The 26,757-nt window shown below is 43.0% G+C and overlaps 1 protein-coding gene across 10 annotated transcripts in view; it reads left to right on the forward strand.

Annotated features, from left to right (window-relative positions):
• The window catches only part of AGAP1 (ArfGAP with GTPase domain, ankyrin repeat and PH domain 1), a 344,542-nt gene that overhangs the window by 166,467 nt on the left and 151,318 nt on the right, over positions 1–26,757 (forward strand). The gene's annotated exons all lie outside the window — the stretch shown is intronic.

A 26,757-nucleotide genomic window follows, 5' to 3' on the forward strand; every position in this document is an offset into this window, starting at 1 on the left:
AAATACTTCTTTTTTATTTCCTCTTTATTTTTTTTCCCCCTGCTTTCCATAGTTGGAGACACACCTCGGGTCTTAAACACTCTGATGGCGGCCCGTGCGCCAAGACGTGTTTGATGTGCTCCGGTGATGAATGTGGAAGTCACTCACTTGACATCAATTAGGAGAGGTTCCTATGTGTATTAAAATAGGATCATTAGAATAAGAAGAGGGAAAATGTGACAACAGGCCTAATGAAGTGCAGTCTGCCGGCCTGCATATGGAGCGGGTTTCTAGGCTGTGCTGGCTTCAAAGCGGCCTTTGTAGAGGGGGCTTTGATTGGGCCGTGTGCTGCCAGTCGGCAGGGTAAATCAGATCGCTCTACAAGAGCCCCTTGTGATCGCAGAAATAGCCTGATGTGGCCCTAATTTGCTACTGCAGACGGACATCTGAACACAGTTTCAGGCTGGTTTGTAACAACGAGGCAATTAGTTGTGATAATCAGAGCCGGTGTGTCAGCTGTGCGCTCTTGTTTGTAATTTGCTAATGAAGGAATTGTAACTTTGATTAGGTTCAGTTTCATTTAGACCTTATTATATAAGAGAACGTTTACAGCTGTAATGTGTGGCCTTAATTAAACTTCCTCATTACACAACAGGACTTGAATTCAAGGATTTGTTTTGGTCTGCTTTACTAGCCTGGATGCACTTTCATTAGCCCAGAAACTCAATGCTAAATTGGAGTTGCGAACACTCCTTTGAAAGGCAAAAGCAATGCTGGCATCTGACGTGAAGGATTGGGGTGAATGAGATCATTTTCTTTCTCAAATCAGATTACACTGAAATCACACGGTTTAGAACAGCACACTAAGCGTTTGTGTAGGATGCTTCACAAATAGCTTCTGTGACAGTGTTTGCAAGTATTTACTTTCATGTGAGTTACTTTGCTGGAGACAGCAAAAGTGCTGAGGGACAGGAGCTTATTTTCTTCTCATGTGATTGTTTCCCATTTCTTTTGGTGGCTTTCTTACTCTTCAGAGGGTCATTTGCCTCTTCTTCGGTCCATGCTTCATCTCTCCAGGTAGCCCTCGGCCTCCTATTCAGGGGTGGATTTGTGTGTTTTGGGGTTTTATTTCTTTTGGGGGGTGCAGGCCCTAAGTGCAGGAGAGACCTGTTTGCAGTGATTTCCTTATTAAAGGCAGTTAAAAAGACCTTTAGGGACCATCAGGCAGCAAAAGTGCTGTCATGCCTCTGAATCTCTAGTAGGCAAATTTTAATCAAACACACAGCAATTGAGCAGAGCAGTTTGAAAGCAGAACAGCTCAGTATTTGGCTCTGCATTCAGAGGAGGAGATTCCAGGCATTTAAAACAGGCTACAGTTTTTTTTCCACAGCTTTTGTATGGTATGAGATGGGTTAGACCGGCTGGAACTCTTTTGGGTAATGGTAATTAAACAAAAGTGTCTGTGAATGCAGCTGAGAATGAAAAACTGAGGATTACACTTGTCAATATTTATTCAAGGCATCCATGCTGTTCTTTTCTGAAATGCTGTTGTATGAAATTAATCTGATTAAATATGCACTTGGTGGAAGAGTATTGTAAGAGAAGCATTTTAAGTGTGATTGCACTATACCACGTTGTAATGAAATACTCTTTCCAATCTCTTGAATGTCTGTATTGAAAAATTCCCCCTGCAGCCCCTACTTGCTGGAGTTCTTGTTTTTATTCCCAATTATGGTGATTGCATTTTGTCACATACAAGGAATTAGCAGCAAATATTTGAGCAGGTCTGAGGTCAGCAGATACATCCTATTCGTCAAGACTTTGAAAGGTGCTAGGAGAGGGGAGGGTGAATGGTGTGCAGTGCCGTAGCACGGCTGCTCTCAGTGGTGTTTCACATCGTACTTATACGTCAAGAGAAAGGATTTTGGAGTTCACAGGTTTTCTACCTTGTAGACACTCTTCAGGGAGACCTTAGAGCAGCTCCAGTACATAAAGGGACTGCAAGAAACCCGGAGAGGGGCTTTGGATGAGGGCCTGCAGGCACAGGCCAAGGGGGAATGGCTTTAACCTGCCAGAGGGGAGATTGAGATGAGATCTTTTATGTGTTAACTGTGAAAAGGAACTTTTTGACCTAAAAAATGTAGGATGTTACTGTGCTTCTTACAGTGAGAAGCCCCTTCCATCATGAGATGTTTCTGTGACAGATGGCCAGGGAATCACAGAATTGGTCAGGTTGGAAAAAACCTTTAAGATCATCAAGTCCCGTTGTAAACCTACACTTGCCCAGTCCACCACTAAACTGTGTCCCTAAGTGCACATCTACATGTCTTTAAAATACTTCCAGGGATGGTGACTCCACCACTGCCCTGGGCAGCCTGTTCCAATGCCTGAGCACCCTTTCAGTGAATAAATATTTCCTAATATCCAGTCTAAACCTCCCCTGGTGTAGACTGAAGCCATTCTCCCTTGTCCTATCACGTTTTACTTGGGGCGCTTGGGAATGAAAAGAGAAACCTGGTTTCAGGAAGTTGGATGCAGGCTGTAGAATCATAGAATCATAGAATAGTTAGGGTTGGAAAGGACCTTAAGATCATGTAGTTCCAACCCCCTGCCATGGGCAGGGACACCTCGTGCTAAACCATGTCACCTAAGACTCCATCCAGCCTGGCCTTGAACGCTGCCAGGGATGGAGCATTCAGAACTTCCTTGGGCAACCCATTCCAGCGCCTCACCACCCTCACAGGGAAAAACTTCTTCCTTTTATCTAACCTGAACTTCCCCTGTTTCGGTTTGAACCCATCACCCCTTGTCCTATCGCTATAGTCCCTCTCTGGCATCACGATACCATTAAAAGATTCTTCCTTTTTGTCTTCCTGTCACCACATTTTCCAGTGCTTGTCCTCCTATTAGCCTGGAAGTCACTTCACTGCCCTACCCCATGCTACTGGAGTAACCTCCAGTTGTGCTAAACGTCCTCTGACTTTTTCAAGCTGCTGTTGAGCAAAATGCATTTGCCAGCTTCCTGCACACACTCTTGTGTTATGTCTTTGGCACATTTTCATAAGCATGGAGTGACGAGGCCTATTTACTATCTGTTATGTCAGTACATTGTTTTATTCTCTGTGGGTTCTTACTCCATGTGCCTGCAGCAATACTTTATAAGGGCTGCTGGCAAGTGTGTGCTGCTGGTGCAAGACAGAAGTCCAGGCTCATACTTGTAGATAAGTGCTTCAGTTGTGTTGGTTGAGCTTATGAGCAGATTTACACTACCCACTCCCCTGAAAAAACCCCAAACAAACCATAAGTTATGGTTGAAGCTCAAATACAGTGGATTTTGTGTTCTCAGTTGAAAACCATGTCATTGCAAAATAGCAACCCAAACCACTCTGTGATTGTGTGAAATAGGTAAAACTGTGAAATGGCGTATTTCCTTCCAAGGACGCACCTTGCTCCTTCAGAGGTATATCCATAACACAAAGCAATCTGGTCAAAAAGAGTTAATGTTCTTATTCTTTCTGTCCTTTCGAAATGTTAAAAATCACTTTTCACTGCAGTGCTAAATACAGTTTTATTGGGCTAGGCCGTATAAAACAGTTCTGACAAACCTTCGTGCTCCCAGCAGAAACCCAAAATGTAGGCAGGGAAAATCAGGCATGTTTTAAAAATCTGACTGCTAACTTCTGCCAAAATACTGTTCAGGTGAGTGGAATTTTGGGAAGGGCAGTTTTCCAGGGAGGTACAAACACCTTATGCATGCACAGTGGTATCAGCACACCTGAAATCACAGAATCCCAGACTGGTTTGTGTTGGAAGGGACCTTAAAGCTCCTCCAGTTCCAACCCCTGCCACGGGCAGGGACACCTTCCACTAGAGCAGGTTGCTCCAAGCCCCTGTGTCCAACCTGGCCTTGAACACTGCCAGGGATGGGGCAGCCACAGCTTCTCTGGGAAAAGTCTGTGCCAGCGCCTCAGCACCCTCACAGGGAAGAGCTTCTGCCTCAGAGCTCATCTCAATTTCCCCTCTGGCAGGTTAAAGCCATTCCCCTTGTCCTGTCCCTACAGGCCCTTGTCCAAAGCTCTTCTCCAGGTTCCTTGTAGGCCCACGGCACTTTTAGCATCCTCTTTAGGTCTGCAAATGCAATAATTAAAAAAAAAAAAAAAGAAAAAAAGCCTCACTTGCTATTTAAATACCTTCTCCTGATCAAATAAAGACAGAAAATGTCTGGGACAGTGTTAGCCCAAAGTTAAAATTAATAGAAAGTTTTGTACTTCTGAGAAAGAGGCACTTAAACTAAAAATATTGAAGCTGTCTCCTTTAGCATTGCTAATACTATCCTTAAAGCCATCTTAGAAGGAATGGCTTAGTCTGGAGTATCCTCTGTTCAAAACCACTTCCTCTGAACATGAAGACTTGCTCCTGATAGCCTCAGTATTTTGCAGCATGCATTAGGCTGTACAGTTTAGGGTGATGTGGTTTCATGGAGGGGTTAGGGGTTGTAGCGGTTGGGGAAGATGACTTTGTTTGCTGCACTCTTGCCAAAGCTTTATCAGTAGGGCATATTCAAATTAAGAAAAGCACAACAAGAAAAATAAAAGCAAGAAGCTCGGCTCAGCGGTGAGGGGGCTTGTCATGTATTAATTTTTCATTGCTGTGGAGAATTGTACATACATAATCACTTGATTGCAGTGGGAGTTAGTGAGCTCCTATGGTGTCATTTGCATAAATCTTGTTAAGTCAATGGCAGTTAATGAAGTACAAATGAGCCTGGAGAAGGTGACATGCAAATCATGGGTGGCAGATGGGAGGTCTGGGGTTGGGGTGGCAGCTGTGTGCTCGCTCTTTTATTATTTATTTTCTTCTACTCTTCTCTCCCCATCCTCCCCCTGTTAGAGTGTAAATAAATACGTAAGAGCTGGCCTTGACTTTCAGCTTTCAGACCACCTTCTATTTGCCATTTGCACTCCATCACAGATGCTCGTGTGATGATATAGCCCAACTCTATAACCTTGACTCTTCCTTTACCAACAACTGGTCAAAATAGATTGTGCCAGGTTGCCTCAGCCCCCTTGGCTTACTCCAGGAGATGCCGCACCTCTTGCGGCCCCAAATTCCTGCATCCTTTAGGAATAGCAAACTGGATTGAAAAGAAATGTTCTCCTGGTTAATGTTGCACGGATGACTTAGTGAAAAACTTGCCATCCATGACTTGTAAAGGTGAACTTCAGAATCCTTTCGCCTTTCTCCAATTGCAGAGGGCTGTATTAATGAAGAAAGTCAAATGTCTTACTTGGGCTTTACTTTGAGGTGGCATTTCAGATGGCTTTCTTTGCCTACCAGCTTGGCGTATTTAAGTACATTCAAGTAATCTTAATGAAATTAGGTATTTTTATATTTGTTTTTTCTACTCAGAACTAAAAATGGCAAATGTTTTAGGTCAAGGCTAAGTTTGAGGCTTGTCAGCAAAGGGTTTTGTGCATCCCTGAGACTTCCTTGTTAACTTCTTATGTTTCTAGCCTAGCTACTGCACTGTCAGTTTTCCATCCTTTCCTAAGTGCTCCAGCCTTAGAATAACTGAAGCAATTTGTCCAAAATGATCCTATTCAGGGAAAAATCTTTTTTAGGCTGTTTTGAAGATGTACTTCAGAAAGCCAAAATCCAAACTTTTTATTTCATTCAGGTTTTTGCTAGTGAACTCTTCATACGTTGACTGAGCTCTGCTCTGTGGCAAGAGCCTCTGGGAAACTGGGAATTGCTTTATTTCTCAATGATTTTTTTTTTCCATCCTGTTCTCACCTGCATGCTCTGAGATTGCCCATAGCTGCATGGCAGCCCCTGGCCTGAAACCGGAAAGAATTTCAATGTAGTTTATGTCAAACTTTGGTTTTATTAGACTTAGTCTTAGCAGTCACTCGTGATATACGTGTCTGGGGAGAGACTTTGCTAGAAAACTCGAGCAGCATCCCCCTTGCAGCCTGCCAAACAAATGCTTTGCAATGGCAGTCTGTGCTGTGAAGGGCGAGAAGAGCTGAGAGGTAAGGCAGGATCTTCTGGTACCAACCATTTTCCTTCCTTCCTTCTGCACATACAATCTTAGACTATCCATTTGCATTTCTTCCCTTAGTTCTGATCACTACATTTCCAGAGTTCGTCGAATCATAGGATCCTAGAACGGTCTGAGTTGGAAGGGACCTTAAAGATCATCTACCACAGGCAGGGACACCTTCCACTAGAGCAGGTTGCTCCAAGCCCCTGTGTCCAACCTGGCCTTGAACACTGCCAGGGATGGGGCAGCCACAGCTTCTCTGGGCACCCTGTGCCAGCACCTCACCACCCTCATACTGACGAATTTATTCCTAATTTCTAATCTAAGTCTTCCCTTTACTAGTTTAAATCCATTCCCGCTTGTCCTGTCACTATATGCCCTTGTAAAAAGTCCCTCTCCAAGTTGTCTTCTTGCAGCCTTTTAGCCCACATAGTTGGGACTGTAATTATCAATCTTCACTGCTTGATTTCCAAAAGAGGGGGTTTGTAGCTTAATTTGGATTTTAATGGACTTTGCTCCATTATCTTTCTGACATTCTGTGTGCCTACTGCTCTGTGCCACTTGGCTGCCGCCTTCTCTTCAGTTCCCTACTGGTGCAGGTCAGACCTGTCTCTCCTTGACTAGTGCTTTTTTTCTTCCTAACCTCCTTGTCTTTTGTTAATCCTTAGCTCTGATTAGTTTATGTGTGCAGGATTGGTTACACATTTCTTGTGTGGAATGACACACAAACATTAGGTTATCTTGGTCCTTCCCATTGAACCAGAAGGAACATTGTACCTGAAATGTATTTTCCCCTAACATACCCAGGGCTGTCTGTACAGCTGTTAGAGCATTGCAGCAAGTATGGCACTGTCTTGGAAATGGGTTTTGAGAAGTGATTGTCTGCCACGTCTAGTCAGTCAAAGTGATGTCCTTAGTCATCCTTGGTGGCAGAAGAGCACTGGAATGCTTCAGGCAAGTGTCAGAGCTGAGACCCGCCATAGTCATAAACAATAAATGCTTTTTGCAGCAGGCTTCCTGAATGTAAATGTTTACTTTGAGTCTACTAAAAGAGAAAACAAATAGGCAACCATCCTACCATCTATTCTTGCTTGATTCATCTGACTTGACAGGGTGAAAACAAATGATAGAGGAAGAGCAGGATGGATACATGATGCTACAACTAGTGCATTAGTAGGCTCTGTGACCCATTGCTGAGTGCTAGGACTTATCCTATGGCTTCTGGGCACAGGTTGCCCAGAGGAGCTGTGGCTGCCCCATCCCTGGCAGTGTTCAAGGCCAGGTTGGACAGGACTTGGAACAACCTGCTCTAGTAGAAGGTGCCTGGGGAAGGTTTACTGACAAAGAGACCCAGAGCACTGTGCTGCTGCTTCTGCTCTATCTTCTATACCAAAGCATTCACCAAAATGCTACTACTTTGATTTTTATTTATTGATGCTCATGTGGCCACCTAGATAGCTGTTTGCAAGCCAGTATTGGTGTCTCCAGAGAGTGGCTTTCCAAAACTCAGGAATGATGTGATTTATAGGAACTGGCAGATGACATAGTTTTTATTTATCTCTATTTAGCGTGAGGTGTAATTTCCTCTGTCACACTTCTGCCTAATCACAGTAATCAGTATCCAGATCTGCTTGTACAAACACGAGGGTAGGGTTTTTAGCCAAATACTCTTAGTGCTGAAATCTTCTGTGTAATTCCTCTGCAATTGTTTATAATCAGAACATACATATTTTGCTGTGGCTTTAATTAGCTGATTACTAGTTATAAAATGTTTTGTGCTCGCTGTGGTTCTGTAAATTGTTAACTGGTAGCTACCAGTATAATTAAATATTCCAGAGCACTTCACTGTGGTTGCATTGAACTGTGAAGAAATAATGTTATATAGCCAATCAAAAAGAGATACTTGTAAACTCATTTGAAGCGTCAGAGTGTGTTAGGACTATCATGGTGATGCTTATTGCAGGAGAAATTAAAGATACAGTTTTGTGCTAAGAGGCAATACAGAAATTAGTTCCTGAATTAGTTGTTAATTGATTTGGTAATTCCCTGGGGTCTGCATGCTCTTTTTTTCCTTTTTCGTTGTTGCATTCAGTTAACAGTGACTATTCCCAGTGCACTTGAAATATTTTTTCCAATTAGATCAAATGTGCCCTTACATCAGAGGAATGGCAATAGCTCTATGTGCCTGCTTGGAATAATGTTTAATTTGACTGTGGAAGTTGGTTTTGTGTGTTTTGTCTGTGATTATATTCAGATGCTGTCCCAAGAAAAGCACTAGTCTTAAGTATTCGGAATAAAATGGCGTTAAAAAGTTCCTGGATTTAATTGACTTTTTGCAGTTTCAGGAAGCTTACTTGATTTTATACTTCTCTGAGCAGTGCCTAAAGGGGCTACAAGAAAGCTGGAGAGAGGGGCTTTGGACAAGGGCCAGTAGGGACAGGACAAGGGGGGAATGGCTTTAACCTGCAAGAGGGGAGATTGAGATGAGCTCTGAGGCAGAAGCTCTTCCCTGTGAGGGTGCTGAGGCGCTGGCACAGGGTGCCCAGAGAAGCTGGAGGACTGAAGCCTTCAGGAAGCAAACTGATCAGCCTCTCCTGTGAAGCTTTGGAGAATTTAATACACTTGGGGTGTTCTCATCCTGTTCTATGTGCTGGAGTATTGCAAATCCTGGAGTGCACGTTGAAATCAAGAACAGAACATGTTGAAGAAGTGTCAGAACACTTTGGGGTGGAGGAGGAGGGAATGATCGAGAGCAATGTAGATATAAAAGAGAACATCAATAAAGAAAGCCATAATATGATTTTAAAAACTTTATTAGAATTTTCCAGTGCTGAAATGGTGTAATATATCAAGGTGGCATCTCAATGTGACGTGCAGAGATTGACAGCGATGAGGTCACTAAGGTATCTGCACTGTTACCTTTAGGCCCTGGGCCAAAAGCCTTTAACTCAAGGTGGTTGTGTCTAGATAGGTCTTTAGTAGTTGCATCTAGCAAATGCCTTCAAGAGGTGTTATTTTTATTTGAGCCATCTACAACTGCCCAGATAATAAAAAAAGAAAACCTCTACAGCATCACTCAGTGTCTTATTGAGGGCATGATTTTATAACTGAGAGTGGAAATCGTAGGATTGCAGAATGGTTTGGGTTGAAAAGGACCTTAAAGCTCATCTAGTTCGGGCAGGGACACCTTCCACTAGAGCAGGTTGCTCCAAGCCCCTGTGTCCAACCTGGCCTTGAACACTGCCAGGGATGGGGCAGCCACAGCTTCTCTGGGAAAAGTCTGTGCCAGCGCCTCAGCACCCTCACAGGGAAGAGCTTCTGCCTCAGAGCTCATCTCAGTCTCCCCTCTGGCAGGTTAAAGCCATTCCCCCTTGTTCTGTCTATCTACCTACCTACCTATATCTCAATATCAATATATCAAAATAATTGACCTTTAGTTATCTTTAATGGATGAGATCTGCAGATGCCTTCATAGCCATGATGTAATGGTTATATCAACAGTCGAGCGATAATGGTTATAAAGAAGATAACTGCAAACCCCTTGGGACCAAGATGTGCTTTCCAAGCTGTTTGTAGTCTTTCTTGGGTTTCAGTTCATGGGCATTGGTGCAAGACAAACATTCCTCTTAGAAAGATTCCCTTATTTTGAGGGGCTGCTCTGGATTGGATGGGAGTCCTTGTGCATCTGGGCTAACTTTGGAGACTGGAGCTCTTCCTCTGAGGGCATGGGAAATGAGGCTGGAGAAGTGACATAAGAAGATTAAGTAGAAAGCTTATGACAGTTAGCAAGTGAGACTGCCTGCTAGACTTGGGTTGACACGATGATTATTAATATGTAGTAAAGATGTTTTGGGGATTCCACCATATTTGTATGGTTGCCAGCAAAACGGTGACAGTTGCATTGCAGTTAATAAATTCATTTAGATTTATAAGCATTGTTTACAGAACCTGTTCGCCTGCTGAAACTCTAACAGCATCTGTTCCTTCTTACTAATTAACTGCTAATTACGAATGAGCTTTGTGTGTTTGTCAGTATAACTGGCTCATGCATTTTGTAAGGAACATTAACAAATTGATTTACATAGTGGTAAAGCAATCAAAAGAGTAAACTGAACAGCACGCACTGAAAGCCCTTTAGCTGATCTTTTTGAATGAGGCAAACTTGGGGCATTTGAAATATTTTCATCAGTCTTTTGCTACCTTTTAATTGTGTAGAAATTGCATGTGAATCTGAATCAGGATTTGATTGGTATTTGATTTGATACTGTTGGTCCAATTTCATAGAGTCATAGAACCATAGAATGGTTTGGGTGGGAGGCAGCCTTAAAGTTCATCCAGCTCCAACCCCCTGCCACGGGCAGGGACACCTTCCACTAGAGCAGGTTGCTCCAAGCCCCTGTGTCCAACCTGGCCTTGAACACTGCCAGGGATGGGGCAGCCACAGCTTCTCTGGGAAAAGTCTGTGCCAGCGCCTCAGCACCCTCACAGGGAAGAGCTTCTGCCTAAGATCTAACCTGAATTCCCCTGTTTTAAGTTTAAACCCTTCACCCCTTGTCCTATCGTTACAGTCCCTGATGAAGAGTCCCTCTCTGGCATCCTTGTAGGCCCTTGGGTTTTGTGGGTTGGTTGTTTGGTTTGTTTGTATTTAAAAGAAGCGTTGGCACTCTTAGGATTTAACACATGAGCAAGCATTTATCCAGTGCATAAGTAGCAATGGCATATTAAAGAGAATAAAAGGGATGAAGAAGGAATATTGCTTGGAGGGGGGAGCAGGAGGTACTGTGCCTATAAACTGCTTTGTTACCGGTCATTGGAAGACCTCCTGTGGCAGTCCTTGCACCTTTGTTCAAGTAGTGTTTTCTCTCATCCTACTTCAGTTCTCTAAAACCCTTCTGTCTGCGGTAATTATCAACACATCTTTAGACCAGTCTCAGCAGACAGGCCAGATGTTGGCACTGAAGTATTTTGAATTTAAAGGGAATAATTCAGTAGTGCCATTCTTAAAACAAAAATCAAATCAACTCTTGGGGGTTTTTTTGCATGAGTCACAAGAAAGTGAAAAATGACATAACTGGATGCTGTGTTTATTCCAAAGGATCCTTCACATTACAGTCAATTGGAGATGAGTGATATGATCAGATGACATGGATATATTTCACTTACAGCTGTCCTAGAGCTGTAAAGCTTGAACTAGTATTAGGGAGAAGACAAAAGTAATACCAACACACAGCTGCAGCGGCTTAATGTAACAGCGAGGGGATACAGAGTGGTTTATATAGGCTAAAAGTTGCCAGAAAAATTCAGTTGTTTTTTTGTAGAATTTCAAAATATGTGTATTAGCAAACACAACAGATGTAAAATACTTGGATTTTAGTACAGCATTTTGACACTGCCTCGCTGCATCTTAATTGAGAGTTTATCCAAATGCGTTTTGGCTAAAACTGTGATGTGGATTGAAAACACTTTGTAAGATTGGAAACAAAAGCTAAAGCCAGACCATGGTCTGAGCTAGTTGGAAGGAGGACCCAGCTTTGTTCAGCTCCAGGGCTGGTGCCATTCACCAAGGCCATTAACAATAGCATTGGAAGCGCAAGCAAACACGTAGCAATCCCATTAGTCATCTCTAGGCTAAAGCTGAAATGCCAGCAGAGAGAGGCACATCAGAAAAGGGACAAGGACTGGAGCTCGTGACTAAACAAAATGAGATTTGACTTGTAAAGATGCAGGTCACTTAACAGAAGCCAAAACATCCTGGTCTGTCCTAACTACTTGCACGTGCCAGACTTCGCTTGTTCCTTTGTGTTTGCTGATGATAGCAAATTCCTTATGGAGCACTGGGTGCTGTCTCTTACCAGTGCTGTGTGTCTGCTTTAAAAGTGTATTTTCATCCTTGTTTAAAATAAGCATGAGAGCAAGGGCAATCATAGAATAGTTTGGGCTGGAAGGGACCTTAAAGCTCATCCAGTTCCAACCCCTGCCACGGGCAGGGACACCTTCCACTAGAGCAGGTTGCTCCAAGCCCCATCCAACCCAGATAAGGTAATGTGGTAGAATAACCTAAAATGGGAGCTGAACTCAGGCTAACCTGAGTTAAAACCTAGCTGCCCAAAGTTTTGCTGGTTTAACCCAAGTTTGGAAGGTATTCTGCCTTGATGTGCTTATATCTCACCAAGATACTTCTTCAGTGACCCCCAGTGACAAGTAGCTGTGCATGTGTTTAGAACAGGCAGTTGCCATTGCAGCCTTGTTTGCAGTAGGCTGCTGAGTGGGGAGATCGGGCAGCTTTCCTTCCAAAACCCACATCTGGTTTATCTCATGTGTTCTTGCTGAGCTGGACCTGGAGGTGACGAGTGCCCACGAGTTCGACTTGGGTTTCTATGCAAGAAGTGAATGCAGATGGTGAGTATGTTTCGAGCATAAAAAGCCATTGCACCACAGTGTAAAGGAGAACCAGCTTGAGCATTGGGAATGACATGTGAGCCATTTGAAAGTCATATCCAATAGCTAAAGGGGCCTACAAGAAAGCTGGAGAGGGACTTTTGACAAGGGCCTTGTAGGGACAGGACAAGAGGGAATGGCTTTAACCGAACAGAGGGGAAAGTTAAGATTAGGAGAAAATTCTTCGCTTTGACAAGTGAAGGCAAGGGGATTGGAACTAGATAACCTTTAAGATCTCTTCCAACCCAAACCATTCTAGGGTTCTACAGGCATTGGAACAGGCTGCCCAGGGCAGCGGTGGAGTCACTGTCCCTGGAAGTGTTCACACCATGTAGACGAGGTGTAGACGAGGCCCTCAGTGCCATGGGTTAGTGGTGGCCTTGGCAGTGCTGGGGAGCAGTTGGACTTGATGAGCTTAAAGGTCTTTTCCATCCTGGTTGAGTCTGTGATTCTGTGATACACTGCAAGATGCACACAAGCACATCGAAGACACACACTGATTAGGCAAAGGGTTCAAGGCAGAAAATCCCATCTCTGGGGCTCTAAAGCCAGATCAGTCTCCGGCTAAAGGTGTTTTTCTCTGGCCAGCACAGTAATCAGGACATGTTGGCAATAGCGATGTAAGCTCCTTTATCAGATCACTGCTTATGGGATTAGGAGGCTAATTACAGAGGGTTTAGCTAGGACAGAGCAGTTGTAATTATACACTGGAATCTACATTGTGTTTGCCAGGAAAAAGAAGTGTTGTTGCTATGCTGCAAGATGCGTGTACATGGGTGTCAGGTGATAAGGAGGGGATGATTTCAGGCTTGATACTAAGAGAAAGCTGCTGGATTTAGGGGTTATCCGGCTGTACAATGTCCTCTGTATGGAAACAATATAAGCTTAGTGACTTGGTTTTTCTTTTTAAAAGGGGGGGAAACTGAAGCAGTGAGATTCTGTAGGCAAATCTGAGCACTGAGTACATTTCTTTCCCCTTTATAACTAATATGATTCTTTGTCACAAGAAAAATACTAAGACGTACCATTTACCAAAGGGTTTATAGTACAGTATATCACCCTATTATGAATGACAGTATTTAAATGGTTGGGTAGAGAACTGGAGAACTGCTACAAATCAAGTAGCTAGATTAACATCTAATGTTCTCATGTGAATATTGGGGGGGGGGCATTAAGACATATTCACGTGCAGGAGGTATTGGAAAGAAAAATCAATTAAAATAGCAAAGAAAGTGCTTGAATTATTTAGAAATTCTACTGTCTGAAAGTGAGCAATCCATTGGAACGGAAGAGAGTGGGGCTGTTTAAGAGGTGGGTATCATCACTTTCGGAATCAGAATTTTGAGATGTTTCATGGCCCAATTCAAAACAAAAAGGCTTTGTGTGGGCTAAGACTAAAAGCAAAGTAGTGAGCTTTGAGGAATTTGGGTGAAAACAAATTGTTTTCAGGATGTAAACTGAGGAAGTATAGAAATGTGTATAGTTGGTGTACTTCATGTAAAATACTCATGTCTGATTACTTCTTCGCTGTGAGGGTCTGATGCGCTGGCACAGGGTGCCCAGAGAAGCTGTTGCTGTCCCATCCCTGGCAGTGTTCAAGGCCAGGTTGGACACAGGGGCTTGGAGCAACCTGCTCTAGTGGAAGGTGTCCCTGCCTGTGGCAGGGGTTGGAACTGGGTGAGCTTTAAGGTCCCTTCAACCCAAATCATTTTATGATCATGATTCTATGATTCTTCAAATCCATGTGTATATTTGGGGGTTTGTGTGATCTATGTCACCTGAAGTCCATACATCTCAGATCTCCAGCACTGTGTCTGGTGCATGAGCTGCACAAACCCCTTCTGCATCCATCCATTGCTGAAGTGTACTCAACGTTTTGCAAATTGACGTGTCAGTTTTGTTTAAGCTAATGGCAAGGCAAAGAACTTCTTCGGAGTACTTCCTGAATCAGTGCTTCGTACAGCAAATGTTGCTGTCAGTTTGTAATTCATTGCAATACTGTATTTGTCACTGAGAGATAATACATGCATGGTCACTGCTAGTGCTTTAATCTTGCAGCACGGTGATATCTTTAATCCTGATACAGATTAAGTCACGCTTAATTCAAATTAAATGACACTTACTGAGGTTGTTGTGATGTAGGGAAGAAAGAGGTTTTTTCAGCTGCATATGGAGCATGAAGATAGCAAGCTCCCTGCTTCTTGAGGGAGAAGCTCCCCTTCTGTGAGGGGGCAGACAAAAGCAAGGGGCTTTAAGGGTAAGAGAAGGGGGGAAGAGTGCCAATGTGATGTGTAACAGAATTGGAGGGAGAGAACCCAAATGGAAAATAGTGCAGCTGTGAGAAGCCAAATCTGTATTAAACAGGTAAAAGGAAGGAGGGCGAAGATGAACCAAGAAGGAGATGGGAAGCGAGAATAAAAAACCAGGTGACATCTCCAATAACACTAAAAACCTTGAGCATCTTTCAGAAGGTGCCACACCAGTCCCTAGAGGTGTTTCCTTCTTAAGGTGCTGATATCTTTAAGCATGAAGCACGGTGATCGATTGGTAGCTTGAAGCAATGCATCAGTGCCTCTGGTTCTCTGCTGCTTCGGCACCTTGTCAATGCCTCCGAGCTGTTTCCAATTGAACAATCTGAAGAGCTTTCAGTCTATAGATTTCAGTAGTATGCACTGCAGTTGATGCATGCATGCTGTCAGAGTGCTGATTTTTCCACTGATGAAATCTGAAAGCAAGATACCAATGTTAGTCCAGAATAGTTCTGCTGATGTTAAAATAATCACCTAAAATACATATGATGGGAGTTTGAAACTGTGGAAAGTAAACCAAGAGGCACTTAAGTGACTCCACATCTCTCTGCTTAGAGTATGGAACACCTGCAGTGGGCTAGGGCTGATTTCTAGAGCAAGATCAGTTCACTCAATCCGATATGTTAGTATTTCATGAAGGGCTTCGGTGAGCTCGGTTGCGCTTCAGAGAGCAGCAGGTTTTTCCTTTGTCAGACGTATATGTGCTTGGAGATTCTGTCTGCAAGAGAAATCTCATTTCTGAATTCATGGGTGATTCAGGGATTCCAATTTCTAAAATCAGATTTGATTTCAGTTTTATTCTGTTGCAGAAATGCTTTATGCGTAGGTCATTTCTTCTCTGGACTTTCTGAATGGTGCTGGTGTCCTGGTGCCAAAGAGCATACAAGAGTATGGTGTTGGCAGTGAAGGCATAGAAGTTTTACTCTTCTGTATCACTACAGCTTTTGGATGCTTGGTATGCTTTCCTTGGTTGTTGCTGTCATAGAATCACAGAATGGGTTGGGTTGGGAGGAACCTTCAAAGCTCATCTACTCCAATCCCCTGCAGTGAGCACTAGAGCGGGTTGCCCAGAACCACATCCAGCCTGGCCGTGAATGTCTCCAGGGATGACACATCCACCACCTATCGGGGCAGCCTCTGCCAGTTTTTTACTGCCCTCACTGTAAAGAACTTTTTCCTCACATCCAGCCTGAATCCCCCCTCTTTAGTTTAAAACCATCACCCGTCATCCTGTCACAACAGGCCCTGCTAAAAAGTCTCTCTCCATCTTTCTTTCAGGCTCCTTTTAAGTACTTAAAGGCCACAATAAGATCTCACTGTAGTCTTCTCCAGGCTGAATACCCCTAACTCTCTCAGCCATTCTTCACAGGAGAGGTGCTCCATCCCACTGGTCATTTTTGTGGCCCTTCTCTGGACCCTCTCCAACAGGTCCATGCCTTTTCTGTGCTGCGGATTCCAGAGCTGGATCAGGACTGCAGGGGGGTTCTCCCCAGAGCAGAGTAAAGGGGGAGAATCGCCTCCCTTGGCCTGCTGTTCACACTGCTGGGGTTGCAGCCCAAGACACGATTGGTCTCTAGGGCTGCAAGTGCACATTGCTGGCTCTCACCTTTTCCCACTCTAACACCGAGACATGCTGACTCTAAAATCTTGACATCCCAAAGACTATAATGCTGACCTAGGGAGAGGAAAATTCTTACAGAAAAGCTGTACTTATTTACTCATTTTAAACCCAAATTTCAGTAAACACTTCATGAAGCAAAGTACCTGCTCTCCTTAGCGAAGCTATTCTGTAAGGTCCTGCAGTTACTTTCACTGTTTTGAATGATTTAGTGCCATAGGTATTTGTATGCTTCCTATTACAGGAGTAGTAGCAGTGATTGTATCATTTTGTTAGAAAAAGAAAGATCTATTTTAACTAGAAATTCTTGGGGTTTCTGAGAATGCATCATCAATGGGTAATATCCTCTTTAACATGTTGATCTCAGCTCCCATGAGTTCAACCCTCTATTCCCTAAACCTGCTGTCACCCTGGTCTGAAACTGTTCAAAAAAGAAAGAAAAAGGCACAAATTACATCTTTTTTTCACCTTCTCTTGTTTGAGGGGTAGGAAAGGACGTGTGCTATGGCTGGTGAAGTGACACATGCTATGGCTGTGTCAGCAGACAGGCTCATGGTCCTCTTAGCAGAATAGACCAACCTCTAACTGCAGCCTATTTTCTGAGTTAGGGACTTGGGGTCTTAGAGGCAAGCACAAAATGTCACAGAAATTTGTCAGAACATCCATTTGGTATCTTTTTTTATTAAGGAAGTTCTTCCCTGTGAGGGTCGTGGGAGACTGGCACAGGGTGCCCAGAGAAGCTGTGGCTGCCCCATCCCTGGCAGTGTTCAAGGCCAGGTTGGACACAGGGGCTTGGAGCGACCTGCTCTAGTGGAAGGTGTCCCTGCCTGTGGCAGGGGTTGGAGCTGGATGAGCTTTAAGGTCCCTTCCAACCCAAACTTTTCTATGCTCTATCCATAGAGTATCTATCTGTCATTAATGGGCGTTGTGTCTAGTTCTGCCTGTGAGGAGACGTCACCATTAAATGAGTTATAATAGTGACAAACAAATGTGCATCTGCCCTTTGTCTTGGGCTGTAAAAAGAGTAATACACAAACTGCTTGGAGAGACCTCGACTTAAATAATTTAGCAATGAGATATCTACTACTTATCTGACTTATTCCTAGTAACTTATGCCAATGTTGGCTTTCTACCACTGCTGCGCAATAAATTTGGCTCCTTGAATTGGTTCCCTTTCAGCTGAAAGGTATCCCGGTGGTGGTGGTGTTCGCCAGAGCTCTGAGTAAAAATGACTTTGTTCTCTGCTATGTTAAATTGGCTGGTTAATTCTGGTGTTATTTACCCTGTAATTCATTAGTTTTACTCTACCATTGGCAGCTGACAGGCTGTAATTTCATGCCTTGCAATAAAAGATGTCTCATAATCTGCTTCATTTAGCAGCAAGAGAATTTAATGAAATTAACTGCAGTCCTAATTATGCCAGTGAATACTAAAGACTGCTATCAAGTTTCCTCAGAAAAGGACAAGGTCCACCTCATGAAGGATTTAGAATGTAATTTCCTGGGAAAAGTTGCAAATGCCTCCTTCTATTGGCCAACAAGGGCCAATTACAAGTGCTGATAGGACTTTAATGAACTAGTTTGTTCTGAGGACATCGCACAAGGAATAATAATTTTGTATTTTTGAGCAAGTTTTTGGAGGTTCCTCTCCTTAAAATAGCTGATGGATGAGAATTTAGTCTTTTGCTTCTGTTTCAAAGGATTTTACCAATTCTTTTGTGGTGCCTTACGCTGGATATTAGCAACTGAGGAGGCAGCTCGGATGCTACACGCTTCAGATACGGAGTGAGGATGGTGGGTTTGGAGATCTCCATCCCAGAGGCCATGAGACAGTTTGTTCTCCTGGGCTGTAATTCACTGGAGGTTCATAGCTCAACTACACAAACACCACAATTGCAAAGAAATAGGAAAACTTGCAAAGAAACATGATGAAAGAGTGCTGACATGGCACAAAGGGAAAAGCGGGATTGATACTGAGGAGCATTCCTAGGGCTGTGGAAACTCTGAGGCTGTCCTTTGCAATGTTCTGCTGCTGCATGCTTTTTTTTGGTGCATATTCATGACTTTGTATTGAAAAGATCTTTCTCTATTTGCTGGCAGGGCTTTCTTGATTTCCACTTGAAAGTATTGGGTGATGTGTTTGCCAAATGTGTGCTAACTGCTTTCTAAGCGCTGCCACACTTCGACAACATGATGTGAAATGTAACCGCCATTTTATGACTTAAATGATGTTAAATGTAGTTAATTGGAAAAACTTTTAACTGCAGAGAATTTCCCTATGAATTGCCTTCATAATAACCATCTCACTATAAAACGCAAAATGCTTTGCTCACAAGGACAACTGTACTATAAAGGTGAAGTGTATTGATCAAATTACCTGAGATAATAAACTTCGGATGAATAACTCCTCTATTGATGAATGGCAGAAGTCTTCCTTTTTACCTCATACTGTTAGTGTGATGGGAAGGCAATTGAGAGAACAGTATTACAGAGTGTGGGGTTGTTTCAGGCATAGTTTGTATTTTTAAGTGAAGTATCTCTGTGAAATTGTGGATTGAAAGTGGCATTAGGGTTTTTTACTGTTTCTGTTTTGTTGTTTAGGGGTTTTTTTAAGCTGTAATTTGTTCAAAGTATAATCATCTTCAGATAAAACGTTATAGGACTGTATAAAAGTGAATATGTAGAATCATAGAATCACAGAATGGTTTGAGTTGGAAAGGACCTTACAGCTTATCTAGTTACATTTCCCCTGCTACAGGCAGGGACACCTTCCACTGGAGCAGGTTGATCCAAGTCCCGTCCAGCCTGGCCTTAAACACTTGCAGGGATGGGGAAACACTTCCAGAGATGGGAAGAGACTTAGAATGGTCAGTACTTGCAACAACTTGCAAAACTGAATAAAGAGTGAGCCATGAGCTTTATACACATTAGTGAAAAGTGAGGTCAGAGCATAACTGGATTCTGGTAATGGAGATGCTCCTATCAAAAAGGGGAAGAGTTTAGGGGACCACGAAAGGGGAAGAAATGTGGTGGAAGGGAGCTTAGAAGCAAATGAGATATTCTGGGTTTTGTTGCTTAGTGTACGGTCATTCCTTCGCTTTCTGCTGAGTAGGGGTTTCATGGGTTTATTACAATTATAGGAGAGAAAAGCAAGATGATGGGTCTATTTCCCTTTCGTAACAGCTTTGAATTTTGGGTTTGATCACAGATGACAGCTACCTAGGCAACTTCAGATACATAACTTGGAGTAAACCTAATGCAGACCTTTTTGTATCTTTCAGAATACAAGCAGAAAACTCTGTATTTTTATTCAATATATAGTAATCATCTGTAGGTGCATTTATGGGTGAAGAATAGAATCATAGAATGGTTTGGGTTGGAAGGGACCTTAAAGATCACCTAGTTCCAATCCCCTTGCTGAAGAGAATGGGATGGCTTTAAAAAACTCATTGATGGAACAGTTTGGAATATCCTCAGAATTGTTGGTCAAAGAGACAATTGAGTATTCAGACATGCTTATTCTTGAAATGTGGTATATGCCATCAAGTAAAAAAGACTGGAAGTTGAAAAGAACCACGAGAAGCTGATCAACGGTAGTATTCATGTGACACTTTAAAACTCTTGCCCAAAAGGAAAGGTGTACATAAAAACATGGCATAAGCTTTCCAACTGAATGCGGAAGGGGAGCAAGGAAGTAATATGAAATACTAAAATAATAATTGAATTCAAAATCTGGTATGGTGAGGGAAAGTATGGAATTGATATTCCTGATAGACATAGACACTCAGGATGGAAAGAAGGCGGTATTATTGTTTCACACTTCATCTAGAAGGTTGCCAAAGTTGACTTAGCTACTAAATGGGGATTACAGTGTTTTCTTCTCAAATGTTTCAAGTCTTTAGCAAAGGAGCCTTTAGCTATAGTTGACTTTCTCCATGGGATAGGCTTTAAAATCATTAGACACACAATTCAAATTGAAGTTTTTACATTATGAGCAGACATGTCTTACGTTTGAGAGGTTTTATCTTCTTAAGAAAGTCTCCGAAGATTGAACTAAGCAAGCCAGTACATGCTGTCTCAGTCAGGTATCTGACTGAGACAAGCAAGGAAGGGAACCAGATGCAGGACCAAGTTTCAGAAGCAAACATTGCCACACGTAAGCATCATAGGAGAGAAATGAACCATTGGACTTTATCATTCAAATCCAAAAACATACGTATTAGTAAAATCCTTTTTATGTAAGGTAATAACCAAGACCAAAATAAGTGTTCAAAAAATGTGTAGACAAGGACCTTAGTGACATGGGTTAGTGGTGGCCTTGGCAGTGCTGGGGAATGGTTGGACTTGATGATCCTAAAAGTTTTTTCCAACTGAGTTGATTCTATGATTTTATGATTAGTTTTAAATACTATCATATAATCATGTCTTCATAGTGAAGAACTTGCATAATGTCTATCAGCTGGTCTGATTGTTTTACTGTGTTGTTCTTATGTCATTTGGTGTATACAGAGTATGAACAAATGACCTAAAAGTCCATATGTCTTGAATGACCCAAAATATCATGTCCTATGAATATTCTTTACAGTAATTTGAAACAGGACTTAGTGTAAGGCACAAAGCTGGGTTCTTTCATTCTACACATATTGGCAGAAATTATTCTTTGAAACCATTCTGAGACAATGTGGAATACCATGTGAGTGTGGTCACCTTTTTCATATATATAGAAATAGATGCAGATACATAGATACACATATATGTGTGGAAACTTCGTAGCAGCCTTCCATTATCTGCCTGCAAGGGTGCTGGAGAGGGACTCTTCATCAGGGACTGTAGCGATAGGACAAGGGGTGATGGGTTCAAACTGAAACAGGGGAAGTTCAGGCTGAATCTAAGGAAGAAGTTCTTCCCTGTGAGGGTGCTGAGGCGCTGGCACAGGGTGCCCAGAGAAGTGGTAAATGCTCCATCCCTGGCAGTGTTCAAAGCCAGGCTGGACAGAGCCTTGGGTGGCATGGTCTAGTGTGAGGTGTCCCTGCCTATTGCAGGGAGGTGGAACTAGATGGTCCTTTCCAATCCAAACCAGTCTATGGTTTTATAATACATATATATGAAACCTCGATATAAGAAAAATGTGTAAAAAACCATAATCCTGTAGAAATGGAAAAGCAAGAGCAGAGGGCAAGCAGAGTGAACCAGGGATTTGAGAACATCCATGGATTCAAAAGGTGAGAGCAAGACAGGTCTGCAGTTTTTGGAAAGAGATTAAGAGGAGGCGGCTTTTAATGGCCAGGATTGATTCTGCAAGGTTGTTTGAGCTCTTGTCAAGCACGACGCAAGGGGGCAAGAACTTCAGCTGGAGGAGAGGCCAGGCACCACAGGAATGCAGGTGGAATCCGAATAGCCACACAACAGGCATTTTTAATATGTTACATGCCAAATTCAGTTTGCCTTATTAGCAAGTGTTAGCTTGGCTAAGGGCTTTTAGAGTTCATTCCTTAATGCAATTCAGTTTTGCTGGTTACCCTCAAACTTTGGGAGAATAATATTTGGTTGATGCCAGCAAGCTACACTGTTAGCACCCAAAATTAAAAGCTCCATTGAAAATGTGAACTAGATCAGAAGCCCATGGAGGCAGAAACTTGGCTGTGAAAAAGAGGCTTTGATGTCGTAATGCCTATTGTTTAATGCCTTTTAAATGCCAACGCACAGCATGGAGGCTTGGCCCTCCCATTGTGCAACAGAGGGTGCATTGGGTGGTAAGGCGGGGGGGGAAAGGAGAACTCTTCCATCCTGTGAGCACAGAGTTGACAGGTACGGAGGCTTTTGGAGATCTTTTTTAAGGAATAGTGCAGTAAAGGGTGCAAATCCAGAGTGAGCGTGTTGTGCGTGCATGTGTGCAAGAGAAAGTTAGCAGTCAGTCAGGTTTTATCTCTTAATGAATAGAGACTGCTGAAGTAAGGGTTAGGTAATTGAGTTTATAATTAATTAGCCATAACCCTCATCAGATAAAGCAGTCGTCGAGATTTTTTTTTATCTCCTTTCTCTCCCCAGGGCCTGCCCTTCTTTGTCCTTGCACTGACAGCCAGCACTTATCTTAGGCCTTCTCCAGGTCCGTGCCCGTCAACCCCTCCTCCCTTGGGCTGATTTTTGGTGGTCAGCCGAGACCCTTATTGTCCTGCAAGGCTCACAATCAGCCTGGCTGTCGGGTGCTCGGATGATGAATTAGCAGTAGGAGTTAACATGGAGGTGAACTCCAGATTGGGCTCGCGATAGCTCGCAGAGCGGCTTCTGTGTGTTAGTCACTCTCCCCGATGCTGATACGCTGCTGACACTTTGCAACAAAGAGGTTAAAAAGGGAGATTTAGTCAAAGAAATGTCCTCAGGAAGTTCGGATGCTTACAAAGAACCCTTAATTTCTTCTGCTGTGCAATTCACCTCAACAATACTGAGAAAATAAATGAGATTTTTACACTGTTTCTTTTGGTGACCTTATCTCCCTTAGATTGTGGGTTGAACTAGTTTGCTTGCAGTAGGGGTAGAAATTTTAGACACTTATCTTAAAAGCATCAAGATTGTAAAAGGTGTCTAGTTCTCTCTGCCCGTTGAGCTAGATTAAGGGGATTCAACATCGAATTTATCCTCTTTCAAAGCACCATCCTTTTACAGATTCATTGGAGAAAAGGAGCTTTCTTGCTGTGTTTACAGTAAGCATGTGGCACCGAGCTGTTTTTATAGACAGGTTTACCTGCTGAAGAAGAAAACTGTTCAGGAACAAGTTGGTTTTCTTTTCACCTAGAGTTTTTTGAATTAGGGGTGAAGTCTTCCGTGTCTTAGAATATTGAAGATGAGGCTTCACCTGCTCATCTTCAGCATCAGGCTTCAGACGAGCATCATTTCACAGAATGGTTAGCATGGGAAGGGACCTTAAAGCTCATCCAGTTCCAACTACTGATGGCAGAACAAACCTGTTCCATTTGGGGATAATAGCTCAGCAATTGTCTTAGTGGGTCTTCAAACCCTGCAGCTGCTGTGGTGCGATGCTTGTGGTTTGTGAAGCTCTCCAGTTCAGCCTTCCAGTGCCTAAAGGGGCCGTGTTCAAGGCCAGGTTGGACACAGGGGCTTGGAGCAACCTGCTCTAGTGGAAGGTGTCCCTGCCCGTGGCAGGGGGTTGGAGCTGGATGAGCTTTAAGGTCCCTTCCAACCCAAACCATTCTGTGATTGTAAGCCAGCACCGATACTGACAGCAGCTAATCCCATAGTATTACAAGTAGTTCAGCATGTGAGCAGTCCTGTTGTGGTAGAAGTTTATGATATATTGCCTGTAATCATCAGATTTCTGCTCTTTCAGGGTGTTAATTGCTTTTAAATCTCTAGGATTCACAGTGAGGTCCATACCATTTTGTTTTGCCGTTTAAACACTTGAATTACAATACCATTTTACAGGGTGTTCTCCTGAGAGATGCCAGGGACAGTGATGTAATCTTCCAAATGGTAAAAGCTTTTTTCATAGAATCAGAAAATCATAGAATGGTTTGGATTGGAAAGGACCTTAGAGCTCATCCAGTTCCAACCCCTGCCACGGGCAGGGACATCTCACACTAGACCATGTCACCCAAGGCTCCGTCCAGCCTGGCCTTGAACACTGCCAGGGATGGGGCAGCCACAGCTTCTCTGGGAAAAGTCTGTGCCAGCGCCTCAGCACCCTCACAGGGAAGAGCTTCTTCCTTATCTAACCTGAAATAACAAACTTGATGTGGTAAGGGGAGAGTTGGAATGACTGGACTTAAGACTTGCCGCTTTGCGGTCAGTGATAAGCCAGCAAAACCTTGTGCTTCAGGCAGCCTGGATAAAGTGGCAGGGATAATTCAGATGATGACATATCTGCAAATCTGTTCTGTTTGTAGGAAAGTGGCCTTTTTTTCCTGGAAGATCTCATTGAGAGAAAGCTGTGATTTCCTGGGCAACAGAGGTGCCTTTTCCCTCACTCTGGTGATTTCAGAGCAGGGATTGACTTTTCTCAATTCATTTGATCGTTGCTTTTTGTCACTTTTGTAGAACTAACATGGAAATGACAGAGAAAAGGAGTCCGACTGACACACCCGAGCACGGGGTATTAAAGTTGGTAGTACCAAGTATCATTATCAACCATAATTGACAAATAATACCCCTCATAAATACTGCCAGTCTTTTCAATTAGTTTTCATCTCAAATCCGGGATGCAAAATGATGGCCTGTCAACTGACAATGGATGACAAAAATTAATAAATTGTCTTCTAAATAGTATGGACACTTAAGAAAAATTGGGCAGCCAATTTAGCACAGCATGAACCGGGGGGAACCTTTTGTACTGTTGCTGTGCCACTAATGTTGTCTGGGTCTTTATTAATGGTGCTTGGCTGCTGCTGACAGTTTTGTTGCTACTGGCAACTTTCTTCATTAAAATTAAAGCCAGCGTCAAATCCCATTAGCTGCACTCTGGGTACCTTGCATTTTTATTTATATATTTTTGTATTTCTCTTTACAAACACGTGGGGTTTTTTATCTATAGAAAGTTGGAAAATGTGGTTAAAAATTAATCTTTCGTCTTGTCTCTGGCTGATTACTTAACTAAATAATGGATTCTGGTTTTTTGCGGGAGATTGTCTACAATGTGTTAGAACATGCCTAGTCTACAGCCAAGGAACTGCACAGAGAAATCCATAAATGATCTTTATAAATTACCTTTTCTGAACACCGTGTTCCTCTGTATCGCCTGCAAGCTAACTGCTTCTCACATACTCTCTCATAAAACAGTAATAGCCTCTGGAGGGGAGCAGCTCACTTGCGTGATGTTCTTCTGTTGCCAGTTCAACTAGCATATTGATGATGTTACATACATGCTTAAAATTGAGTGATCAACATGTGTGAAAGACTGCTCTTAGAGGGAAATGGGTGGTGTGTCTCTTTACTTTGGGAGGAGCAAGTATCTTTGTTTCTGGAAACATCTTTTAGTTTTCTGCTTTAAGAAGTCCTGGATTGACTCCTTCGGATGTGTCTTCATTCATAGAAATACATATGGAGTCATAGAATCATAGAATTGTAGAATGGTTTGTGTTGGAAGAGACCTTAAAGCTCCTCCAGTTCCCACCCCCTGCCACGGGCAGGGACACCTTCCACTAGAGCAGGTTGCTCCAAGCCCCTGTGTCCAACCTGGCCTTGAACACTGCCAGGGATGGGGCAGCCACAGCTTCTCTGGGAAAAGTCTGTGCCAGCGCCTCAGCACCCTCACAGGGAAGAGCTTCTGCCTAAGAGCTCATCTCAATCTCCCCTCTGGCAGGTTCAAGCCATTCCCCTTGTCCTGTCCCTACAGGCCCTTGTCCAAAGCCCCTCTCCAGGTTTCTTGCAGCCCCTTTAGGCACTGGGAGCTGCTGTAAGGCTTCTCCTGAGCCTTGAGTGCTGGATAACAGCCTTTGCTATACTGCTGTCACTACTGACTATTCTAAAACATTAAAATCCTGAGAGACCAGTGCATCAAATTACCTGAGGTACATCAAAACAATCCATATTCTGTATTACGGATCACACATAAAGAGTTCACCCTAAATTTAAGGCTTCAGGTGGAAAAATCTGATGCTACAGAAATGCCCAAGCAGAGCGTTGCCTGGCCGTGTGCTTTTACTAATGGGATACAGTTTGTGGAGCATCACACTTTTCTGCCAACTTAGATAACAGCCATTCCTAGGGGAAGATACTTCCAAGAGAATTTAGGCACTGTCACCTTTGTTACAACATCTTGTATTAATTATATTCCTCTGGCTTGCAGGCCAGACCAGCCTAGCCCTCTTCTGATATCATTTGGGTATGAGCCAGCGATCCAAATATGTATCATCTGACTCTTAAGGCTTCTGATAGATGAAAATGCCTTGTGAAATGCAAAATATGGCTTGGGATTACATCGCTGTGATGGGTTGGCTTTCCATCCCAAGTATGCTGTAATGTGCTTCTGAGTGTGCAGGGAGGTAGGTCAGAGTCTTCTATCAATACCTTGGTTTTACTCCTGTGGCAATAAAAATGTATCAATAAAAATGTCCCTTGATTCAGGAAGTAGGAAGTGAGATGGTTTGTCTCGTGTCCAGGCTTTGAAGCAGTAGCGCCAGGAAAGGGTAAGAGAGCACCAATGGTTTGGTGCAGAAAACCAGCAAATGGCTCCAGAGGCTAATATTTTCTGATGCACTGTTTTCCTATCAGTATAGAGCACGTGCTGCATACAAAACCCCATTTAAATGTTCACTTAAATAGTTGTATTTGGAAATAATCTTATATGGTAAGTGAAAAACAATTAACAGTTTAAATGGTCTTTTAAACAGATGCACTTAGAGCAAATCTTAGACTAAA

This window comes from Strigops habroptila, chromosome 5 (genome assembly GCF_004027225.2).
Source record: "Strigops habroptila isolate Jane chromosome 5, bStrHab1.2.pri, whole genome shotgun sequence".
Taxonomy (NCBI): Eukaryota; Metazoa; Chordata; class Aves; order Psittaciformes; family Psittacidae; genus Strigops; species Strigops habroptila.